The sequence below is a fragment of the Rhinopithecus roxellana genome, chromosome 2 (genome assembly GCF_007565055.1).
Source record: "Rhinopithecus roxellana isolate Shanxi Qingling chromosome 2, ASM756505v1, whole genome shotgun sequence".
Lineage (NCBI taxonomy): Eukaryota > Metazoa > Chordata > Mammalia > Primates > Cercopithecidae > Rhinopithecus > Rhinopithecus roxellana.
Window position 1 is genome coordinate 14,982,058 of NC_044550.1, and position 10,126 is coordinate 14,992,183.

Below are 10,126 nucleotides of genomic sequence, written 5' to 3' on the forward strand. Positions count from 1 at the left end.
TTTAGTTTCCACTTGAAGTATTTCAACTTTAGTTTCAATTTAAGCATTTTTTGTGAGGCAGGTCTAGTGGTGATGAACTCCCTCAGCTTTTGTTTTTCTGGAAAAGTCTTTATCTTTCCTTTTCTGAATGATAGCTTTGTTGGTAAATTATTCTTAGTTGGCAGGCTTTTTTTCTTTCAATATTTTGACTATATCATCTCATTCTCTTCTGCCTTGCAAAGTTTGCTGAAAAACCCACTGAAAGTCTTATAGGAGCTCCCTTGTATATGACAAGTTGCTTTCCTCTTGCTGCTTTCAAAATTCTTTAACTTTTGACAATTTGATTATAATGTGTCTCAGTGAAAAATTGTTCATGTCAGATAAGTAATGTGCCAGTGTTTTAGCAACGTCTGAGAAAGGCACATCTCACACAATGGCATGAAAACCCAATCATCATGCTTATGAACCACAAAAAAGATCAGTGAAGACACCTTTATGTTCAATCTACATGGAATTCTTTGGGAATCGTGGATCTGGATGTTCATTTTCCTCCCCAGATTTGAGCAGTTTTCTGCTATTATTTCTTTAAATAAGCTATCTGCCTGCTTTCTCTTTCTCTGCTTTCTATAATGTGCATATTGGTTTAGAGTCTTGTAGGCTTACTTCATTCTTTTTTCTTTTTGTTCCTTTGACTGGATAATTTCAAATGGTCTGTCTCCAAGTTCACTGATTCTTCCTTCTGCTTGATTGAATCTGCCACTGAAGCTCACTTTTGAATTTTTCAGTTCAGTTATTGTGTTCTTTAGTTCCAAAATTTGATTTTTTTTTTTGAGATGGAGTCTCACTCTGTCGCCCAGGCTGGAGTGCAGTGGCGCGATCTCAGCTCACTGCAAGCTCCACCTCCTGGGTTCACGCCATTCTCCTGCCTCAGCCTCCCAAGTAGCTGGGACTACAGGCACCCACCACCACGCCCGGGTAATTTTTTGTATTTTTAGTAGAGACAGGGTTTCGCCGTGTTAGCCAGGATGGTCTCAATTTCCTGACCTCATGATCCGCCTGCCTTTAACTCCCAAAGTGCTGGGATTACAGGCATGAGCCACTGTGCCTAGCCAGAATTAGATTTTTCAATGGTTTCTTTGTTGAAATTCTCATTTCTTCATGTATTGTTTTCCTGATTTTACTTAGCTCACTGAGATTCAAGATGAGTGTTTTGAATTCTTTATCAGGTAATGTATAGGTCTTCGTTTCTTTGGGGTCAACTGCTAGAACTTTAATTTGTTCCTTTGGTTGTCATGTTTTCTTGGCGTGTGTGTGATCCTTTAAGCCTTGCCTTCTACCTTTGCATTTGAAGAAATAATCACTTCCTCCTGTCTTTACTGACTAGCTTCAGAAGGGAAAGACATTCACCAGTCAGCCTGACTACAGATTCTGAAGGTCTCTCAGACCTTTTCTATGGATATGCCCACTCCACTCCTCTTGTTCTATCTTGGGAGGGGAAGTCTTAGGATTGTGTGATTTCTTTCAATCTCACAAAGCTAGACTAGGTGCTGAGAACCTCCTTTTATTTTCTCTAGTGCAGTGCCCCAGAGTGTTCAAAGTTGTGTGCCTTCTTCCAATCCAGCAGGAGCCAGTTGCTGATATCTGTGTACTACCTGCCGGGGCCTGCATACACTATCTGCAGGGGAGGGTGGGCTGCTGGCTAGTGGATGGGTACATGGAGTGTTGGGTGTGTTTGTCAGCTAGTTGAGGGATTCTGCAGGTGAAGTGTCCTGTAGGGCTCATAGGTGAGCCTATGGTGGAGTCTGCAAGCCAGTTAGTAGACTCCACATCTAGCTCTGAAGAATCATGTATTGGTTGCTATAAGCTTCTGCTTCTTTTCCCTTCTCCTAGCTATTCGTAGACTATTTATCTGTGAAGAGTCCCTCAGTATTCTGGATAGGGAAAAACAGAAGTGAGCCTTTTGGGTGGCACCATGCAAGGCTAGGGAAGCTGGGCACTCACTTGACTCTTACTTTCCTTCCTGGAAGAACTCATGGGCCAAAGAGGCCTCTCTTAGCACTGCACTCTGCTGCCTTGGAGGAGAAGGATGTAGGTAAAGTGAAACTCTGCTTCTTACCCTCTTCAGTGTGTCTATTCTTGAGTTTTTCATTCTACTGGGGTGCTAGAACCTCTTAGCAGATATCCCAGGCTCCCAAAGCGGTTTGAGGGCTGGAACCTACTAATCCAACAACTTGCTGACGTCAGTCAGGGTGCCTTTTATCTGAATAGTATTATTTCACACAGAATGCTATCTCTGAATTTACTAGCTCAGAGGCAAAATAAAAACAAAACAGTTAAATATATAAGGTAACATTATTAAATCTCACATTTATTCTATGCACAACTACAATATCTCAAAGCATTATACAGGTTCCTGCTTAATGCCTAGTTCATCAGTGCTTGGAGTAGCTAGTTCCATAAACTTCTGAGGTAAGAAAGAATCTGCCTTGTTATTTTATTATTTAATGACTATATATGCAGATTATAGTAACCATGAAATTTCTAAGGCAAAAAAGATGGCTTCCAAAATAGAAAAAGAAACTTCAAAGATCTATGGAATTAAGCTTTTAATTATGCACATATGCATATACAATTATGTATATCATGTATCTGCTTTGTAACCATAATCTTTGTCTAGTCAATGACTGCAAAAGTGGTATGTCAGTATACACTTAGAGAAATATAGGAAAGACAAGGTTTCTTCAGAGCTCACTCTATTCTATCCTGTGTTTGCTTGTTTATTTATTTATTATGGATTGACTGACAGGGTCTTGCTCTGTTGCTCAGGCTGGGGTGCAGAGGCATAACCATACCTCACTATAACCTTGAACTCCTGGCCTCAGGTGATCCTCCCACCTTGGCTATATAGATAATTCTATACACTGCTAGTTTTTAGTACCACAAAGTGTTATGGTAGGTGATTTCAAAATAGTTTCGCCATGTTATTGATTTACAGATCCCAGTTTTGTTTCTTTAGTTTTCCATTTATTTCTAGTTTACTGGACTTCCTCTTAAAACTGTGGGGTTAAGGCAAGGCAGCTCCAAATGTAGTTCCTTATACACAAAGGGAAAGTAAGAACACCAAACACCAAAGTCAAAATGTCCTAATAAAACATTTTATCTCTTTAAAATGTTGAATAGACAGATTTAATAATTTTTTTAAAAAATTGATTAGCTTCTCATATAATCATTAATTTAACCCCAACCTATAGTCCACTGTAAGTATCCTCTTAATTTGTTAAAGCATATTAGTTGTTCCATTAATTACATCTACTTTTCCAATCTATCAATCTGTGATTCCTTTTACCTTTCTCTTATTTTGGGTTTCTTAAACCTTGATCAAATGTCCTACTTTTTCTTAGTTTATTCCTCATTTAGGTGGAACACATCCTCTATTAGCTTTTTGAGAAGAGAATGTGTAGATTGTGTATTTTTAAAATCTTTTAGGTTTGAAAATGACTTTTTTGTAGTTTCACAATGGGTTCTTAGTTTGGATTGGTATAGAAATCTAAATTATAGGTAATTTTTCTTCAGATATTTTAAGAATTGCCCTTTAACTTCCAGAGCTACTATTAAGAAATCCAGTACATTTAACTTTTGTAGTATGTGTCTCAGTCTGTTTGAGTTGCTGTAAAGGAATACCCGAGGTTGGGTCATTTATTTAAATAAGAGATTTGGCTCATGGTTCTGCAGGCTGTACAAGAAGCATGATGCCAGTATCTGCTTCTTGTGAAATCTTCAGACTGCTTACACTGAGGGCAGAAGGCAAGAGGAGCCCATGAATACACAGTTCACATGGTGAGAAAGGCCAGGAGTTAGCGGTATGGGGGTGCCCAGGCTCTTTGTTTTTTGTTTGTTTGTTTCTTTTTTTGAGACAGTCTCACTCTATTGCCCATGCTGGAGTGCAGTGGCATGATCTCGGCTCATAGCAACCTCCATCTCCCAGGTTCAAGCGATTCTCCTGCCTCAGCCTCCCGAGTAGCTGGGATTGATTACAGGCATGTGCCACCACACCCAGCTAATTTTTGTATTTTTAGTAGAGACGGGGTTTCACTATGTTGGCCAGTCTGGTCTCGAACTCCTGACCTCAGGTGATCCGCCCACCTTGGTCTCCCAAAGTGCTGGGATTACAGGTGTGAGCCACCGCGCCCGGCCCCAGGCTCTTTTTAACCACCACTTCTCACAGGAGCAAACAGAGTAAGGACTAATTATCACAAAGACTATACCAAACCATTCAGGAGGGAACCACCCCCATGACCCAAACACCTCCCACTAGGCCCTACTTACAACACTAGGGATCAAATTTCTTTTTCCTTTTTGAGACAGTCTCACTCTGTGACCCAGGCTGGTTGCAGTGGTACAAGCTCACTGCAACCTCCATCTCCCGGGTTCAAGTGATTCTCGTGCCTCAGCCACCTGAGTAGCTGGGGTTACAGGTGTGTGCCACCACACCTGAGTAATTTTTGTATTTTTAGTAGAGATGGGGTTTCACCATATTGGCCAGGCTGCTCTTGAACTCCTGGTCTCAAGTGATCTGCCCGGCTCAGCCTCCCAAAGTGCTGGGATTACAGACGTGAGTCACCGTGCCCAGCTGGAATCAAATTTCAATATGAGACTTGGAGGGGTCAAAAAGACATCTAGAGGAAGAGCTCCAGAAATCTGCATGGGGTTCCTTTAAGCATTTTATATTAATAACAATCTGACATACTCAATATCCATGTTATTAGCATTGACACATTACATAATTACATTGATCATGTAGATCTAGACCAACCACTGTGAAAAAAACAAGGTGTAGCTAATAAAAAAGATGAGTTTTTAATGAGGTAAAAAATAATGATGAAATATCATACTAACTATGCATGTATATGTGCCAGCTACTGTTTTAATTGCTATCTATGTCTTAATTCAGTGCATATACACAATACATCCTTAAGATGTAGGTATTACCTACATTTTTACAAGTTATATAATTTATCCTAGTAGAATCAGAATTGTAGTCCAAACAGTGTGGCTCCAAGAGTCTACAGTCTTAACTATAATGCTGTATGTAATTCCTTGCGCTAAGTAGATGGTAGTAGTGTTTTGTTATATTGTTATTAAATGCCCTTTCTTGACCAAATAAAAAATTGGCAAACCTATCTTGGCTTCCCAATTTAAAAATTCATTGGCTGATGAAATCTAAAAGCCTGGAAATCAACAATTTATAGGGCCAGTAAAGAACAAAAAATGAAAATTTGAGAAGTAACTGATGGAGCAAGGTCTTAAAGGGATTCAGCTCTAGAATACAGGAAGCAGTTAGATTTGGAGAACAGAACAAAAGCTAAGTATAGAAGGGATTATGACCAAGTAGAGATGATGGTGAAAAAAGCTTCTCTGGTAACTAAAAATCAAGGTCATTTGAGTTCAAAATAAGCCTGGTAATGTTAATAGAAGACATAATTATTAATGTAGAATAGTGAAGATTTGAACAACTTTTGTGAGGAATGAGAAAAATAAATATATCCAGGAACAGGCTAACAGAATAGAAAAAGAGAGGATTTCAAAACTAAATCAATGTTTAGTGGCAGTAAAAATGTACCAGAATGTGAGACTGTGGTCAGAGGTAAAACTTCTGAATTTAGGGTCTCAAAGCCAGAGTAAAGGGTCATTCATTGATGGTAAAGACGATAATGATAATAACCATTCATTGAGTATATTACAAAATTAATTGTATCTAGTCATAACCACTGGTATCACCATATCACAGAGAATAAAACTGAGGCCCTAATTAATTTTCAGTAAAAAGTTAAGTTTTTCATAGAACTTGACAAGAGGACTCAAATTCATAGAGTAGTAAAAGGGCCAGGCATTCTCAATGCAATTTGAAGAAAACAGGTGGGGAAGCTTACCTTGCTAGATATTAACACTTACATAGTTGTAGCAATTATGACAGTATGGTATTGTTATAGAGGTTATACAAATACAGCAATGGAAGAGAATAAGCAACCCGGGGATGTTTAGAAACCTGATTTGAGATAAGTGACATTACAAACCACAAAAACAAGTTTAACTCTTCAATAAATGGTGCTAGAACAATTAGTTGTTTGTATGTAAAATAATAACAAATGAGAGTAGACCCCTTTCTCAAGCACAAAAAGTAAATACTGGGTAGAGTAAAGCCCTAATATGAAGACTATAAGTTTAAAAGTTTTAGCAAAAACACAGATGAATACGTTGTGATTTAGGGGTAGAAAAAGATTTCTTAAACAAGACTCCTAAAACACAAATTATAAAGAAAAAGACGAATAAATTTGACTACACCCAAACACATTTCAGTATAAAAAAAAAGACATACACGGCCAGGCACGGTGGCTCACGCCTGTAATCCCAGCCCTTTGGGAGGCAGAGGCAGATGGATCATGAGGTCAGGACTTCAAGACCAGCCTGGCCAATATGGTAAAACCTCATCTCTACTAAAAATACAAAAATTAGTCAAGCATTGTAGCGGGCGCCTATAGTCCCAGCTACACCAAAGGCTGAGGCAGGAGAATCACTTGAACCTGGGAGGTGGAGGTTGCAGTGAGCTGAGATCATGCCACTGCACTCCAGCCTAGGCAACAGAGACTGTCTCAAAAAAAAAAAAAGATATTCACTAGAAGATAAGCAACAGGAAAAGATAAGCAACAAATGTAACCAACAAGGTAATATTTTCCAGAAAACATGTACCAGTGAAACTGATGAACAAACCAATAGCACAGTGGGCAAAGATGTCAAGAGAAGTCTAGTAGGCATTTGGAATTAGACTCCTAGAATTGAGATTAGCCTAAAGAAATCTGGGCTGGAAATAGAGATTTGGGCTATATCAACTTAATGATCATATTTGAATTTGGGGCACTGGATGACCCTAATGGGATAAAAGCATGAAAGAAATAAAAGTCTTGGCCGGGCGCGGTGGCTCAAGCCTGTAATCCCAGCACTTTGGGAGGCCGAGACGGGCGGATCACGAGGTCAGGAGATCGAGACCATTCTGGCTAACACGGTGAAACCCCGTCTCTACTAAAAATACAAAAACTAGCCAGGCGAGGTGGCGGGCGCCTGTAGTCCCAGCTACTCGGGAGGCTGAGGCAGGAGAATGGCGTAAACCCGGGAGGCGGAGCTTGCAGTGAGCTGAGATCTGGCCACTGCACTCCAGTCCGGGGGACAGAGCGAGACTCCGCCTCAAAAAAAAAAAAAAAAAAAGAAATAAAAGTCTTGGGCCTAGCTAGGACAGGCAGAGGATTAGTGATCCGCACTCAAGTGCTTGAAAGTAAATAATGACTCCTTTAATTTTATTTACATATTTACTTTATCTTGACTTCTCTGACCACAGTTTCTTTATGTCTTTTAAAGATGGAGTCTAAAAACACTATCTCATAAGGTGATCAGATAAGCCTATTACTTCTATTTAGAGCAATGTTATCTTTAGACCATGTTTCATGTGCAGCCAAGAAGGCAGGGTTGTGGAAATTAAATACAAATACAAATGAAAACAGGAGTTAAATTTTAAGTAAAGGGAATTTAAGAAAATATTCCTTTTAAGTGGATAATAAGGTTTTTTAAATTGGTGGAGTTAGGAATTATCTCCTTTTATACATTCACATAGCTCATGTAATGCATCAGAATACCTAATATATGATCCACACCTGTTCTCTGAATTTCAAGGCCTCTCAAAAAAGTTTTATCCGTATAGACTTGCATTCACTACATTTTTTCTACTTGAAAATAGCAAACCAGCTATTCAAATAAACTGCTAAGAGGAAGGAAGCCAGCCATAAAAAATTACGTACTGTAAAATTACTTCTATGTGAGGGTCAAAAACATGCACAGCAATACAAAATAGTAGTAATGGTGGTCGATGTGGTTAGAAGGGGCAGTTTTTAAAAACGCCTCTGTTGAACATTCTATGTATTGATGTGGATGTTGGTTACCCAGAACCGTACATTTGGCACTTGAGCATTTTACTGTTATACCATTGAGGTATGTATTTTTTAATTCTTTAAAGAAAAACTGCTTGGAAATCTTATTCTTAATGCACAACAATCACAAACATTAAATTTATACAGTTCAGAGAATGTAAAGTTGCTTTAAAAAATTCTTTCCTTTTCTCACTTTAAAATACCAAGGGGAAAAATGAATTCAACACAGCTCGTCTTGCCCTTGTCAGATGACAGATCCTCTAAGAGAAGAAACGAATAGGTGATGGCCTTTTCCAAGATTTTCTTCCCCTAATGCACCCCACTTCCAACCTACCCCTACCTCAACTAGGGTATCTAGTTGTATCCAAAGGTGCTTCTACATTAGATCCACAGAGATTAAAGATAACAGCTAACAGAATAGTCCAGAGGACAAGGATATTCAAGTTCCATCATCTTCAGGATAAAAAAGCTCCAGGGTTTACCCCCAAACTTAAAGCTCTCTAAAGGAAATCCATCGATTTTATTTTATTTTATTTTATTTTATTTTATTTTATTATTTATTTTATTTTATATTTTATTTTATATTTTATTTTATATTTTATTTTATTTTATATTTTATTTTATATTTTATTTTATATTTTAGTTTAGTTTAGTTTAGTTTAGTTTAGTTTAGTTTAGTTTATTTTATTTGAGACGGAGTCTCTCTCTGTCGCCCAGGCTGGAGTGCAGTGGCCGGATCTCAGCTCACTGCAAGCTCCGCCTCCCGGGTTCACGCCATTCTCCTGCCTCAGCCTCCCTAGTAGCTGGGACTACAGGCGCCCGCCAGGTCGCCCGGCTAGTTTTTTTGTATTTTTAGTAGAGACGGGGTTTCACCATGTTAGCCAGGGTGGTCTTGATCTCCTGACCTCGTGATCCGCCCGTCTCGGCCTCCCAAAGTGCTGGGATTACAGGCTTGAGCCACCGCGCCCGGCCAATCGACCTTTTAAACATCACTTTGTATATATCATCTTCTGTACTGCCCTAGCTCAAAAACATGAACATGTATCTAAACATCTTTGTAGCATTTCCATTGTAAATTTTACTTTTAACAATTTTGAACATGTTATAATGATAGAAAATTATTTAATCTAGATTTCGGTCAACTCTATTACTGATAGTTATTCTTTTTTAGTGAAGGACAATCACAAACACTAAATTTATACAGTCCAGAGACTGAAAGATTGCTTTAAAAAATTTCTTCCTTTTCTCACTGTAAAATAAAAATACCAAGGGGAAAAATAAAAAGTATTTATTATAACTGGCTGTTACACTGTCATACACAATGAAATACTGGACCATGAGCAGTTCGTTATTACATGTTGTTAGTTAAGTGTAGAACTGTAAATAATGAGGCACGTTATTAAGATATCACACACATTATCCAATCAGCAAGTGCACAACTTTGGACATTTTGACTTCAGCCAAAATATGAAACAAAGTCACAGCAAGAAAGTTATTTCAAGGGACTGAAATTTTCTCCTCCTACCCTTCAAATCTTTTAGAGATATTAATAAAAATAAGTATCCAGCCTGGGTGGATATAATGGGACTCCATCTACATACACACAAAATTTTTAAAAATTAGTTGGGTGTGGTAGCACACGCCTGCAGACCCAGCTACTCGGTAGGCTGAGGCAGAAGGATCCTTTAAGCAGGAGTTAGAGGCTGCAATGAGCTATGAGCTCACCACTGCACTACAGCCTGGGCGATAGAGCGCGACCTTGTAAAAAAAAAAAAAAAAAAAAATTAAAACCTTCAAGAATACTTTAGCACGACCTTGTAACAACAACAACAAAAAATTAAAACCTTCAAGAATACTTTAGATCAAGCTTGCCCAACAGGATGGCTTTGAATGCCACTCAATGCAAATTTGTAAACTTTCTTAAAACATTATGAGATTTTTTTTTAAAGCTCATTAGCTACCATTAGTGTTAGTGTATTTTATGTGTGGCCCAAGACAATTATTCTTCCAGTGTGGCCTAGGGAAGCCATAAGATTGGACCCCCTGCTCTAGACTTTAGCAGAAGCCTTGCAACATAAAACCGTACATGAGACTTTAGACTCTTTTGTTTTCGTTTTTCTTTTTTGAGACGGAGTCTTGCTCTGTCGCTCAGGCTAGAGTGCAGTGGCACA

The 10,126-nt window shown here is 38.6% G+C and overlaps 1 non-coding gene across 1 annotated transcript; it reads right to left on the reverse strand.

The window, feature by feature from the left end:
* Nucleotides 1-353: 353 nt before the first annotated feature.
* Nucleotides 354-458, reverse strand: LOC115896281. Its single transcript, XR_004056183.1, has one exon. It is a non-coding gene; the product is annotated as a small nucleolar RNA U13 (small nucleolar RNA).
* Between the last annotated feature and the right edge of the window lie 9,668 nt (nucleotides 459-10,126).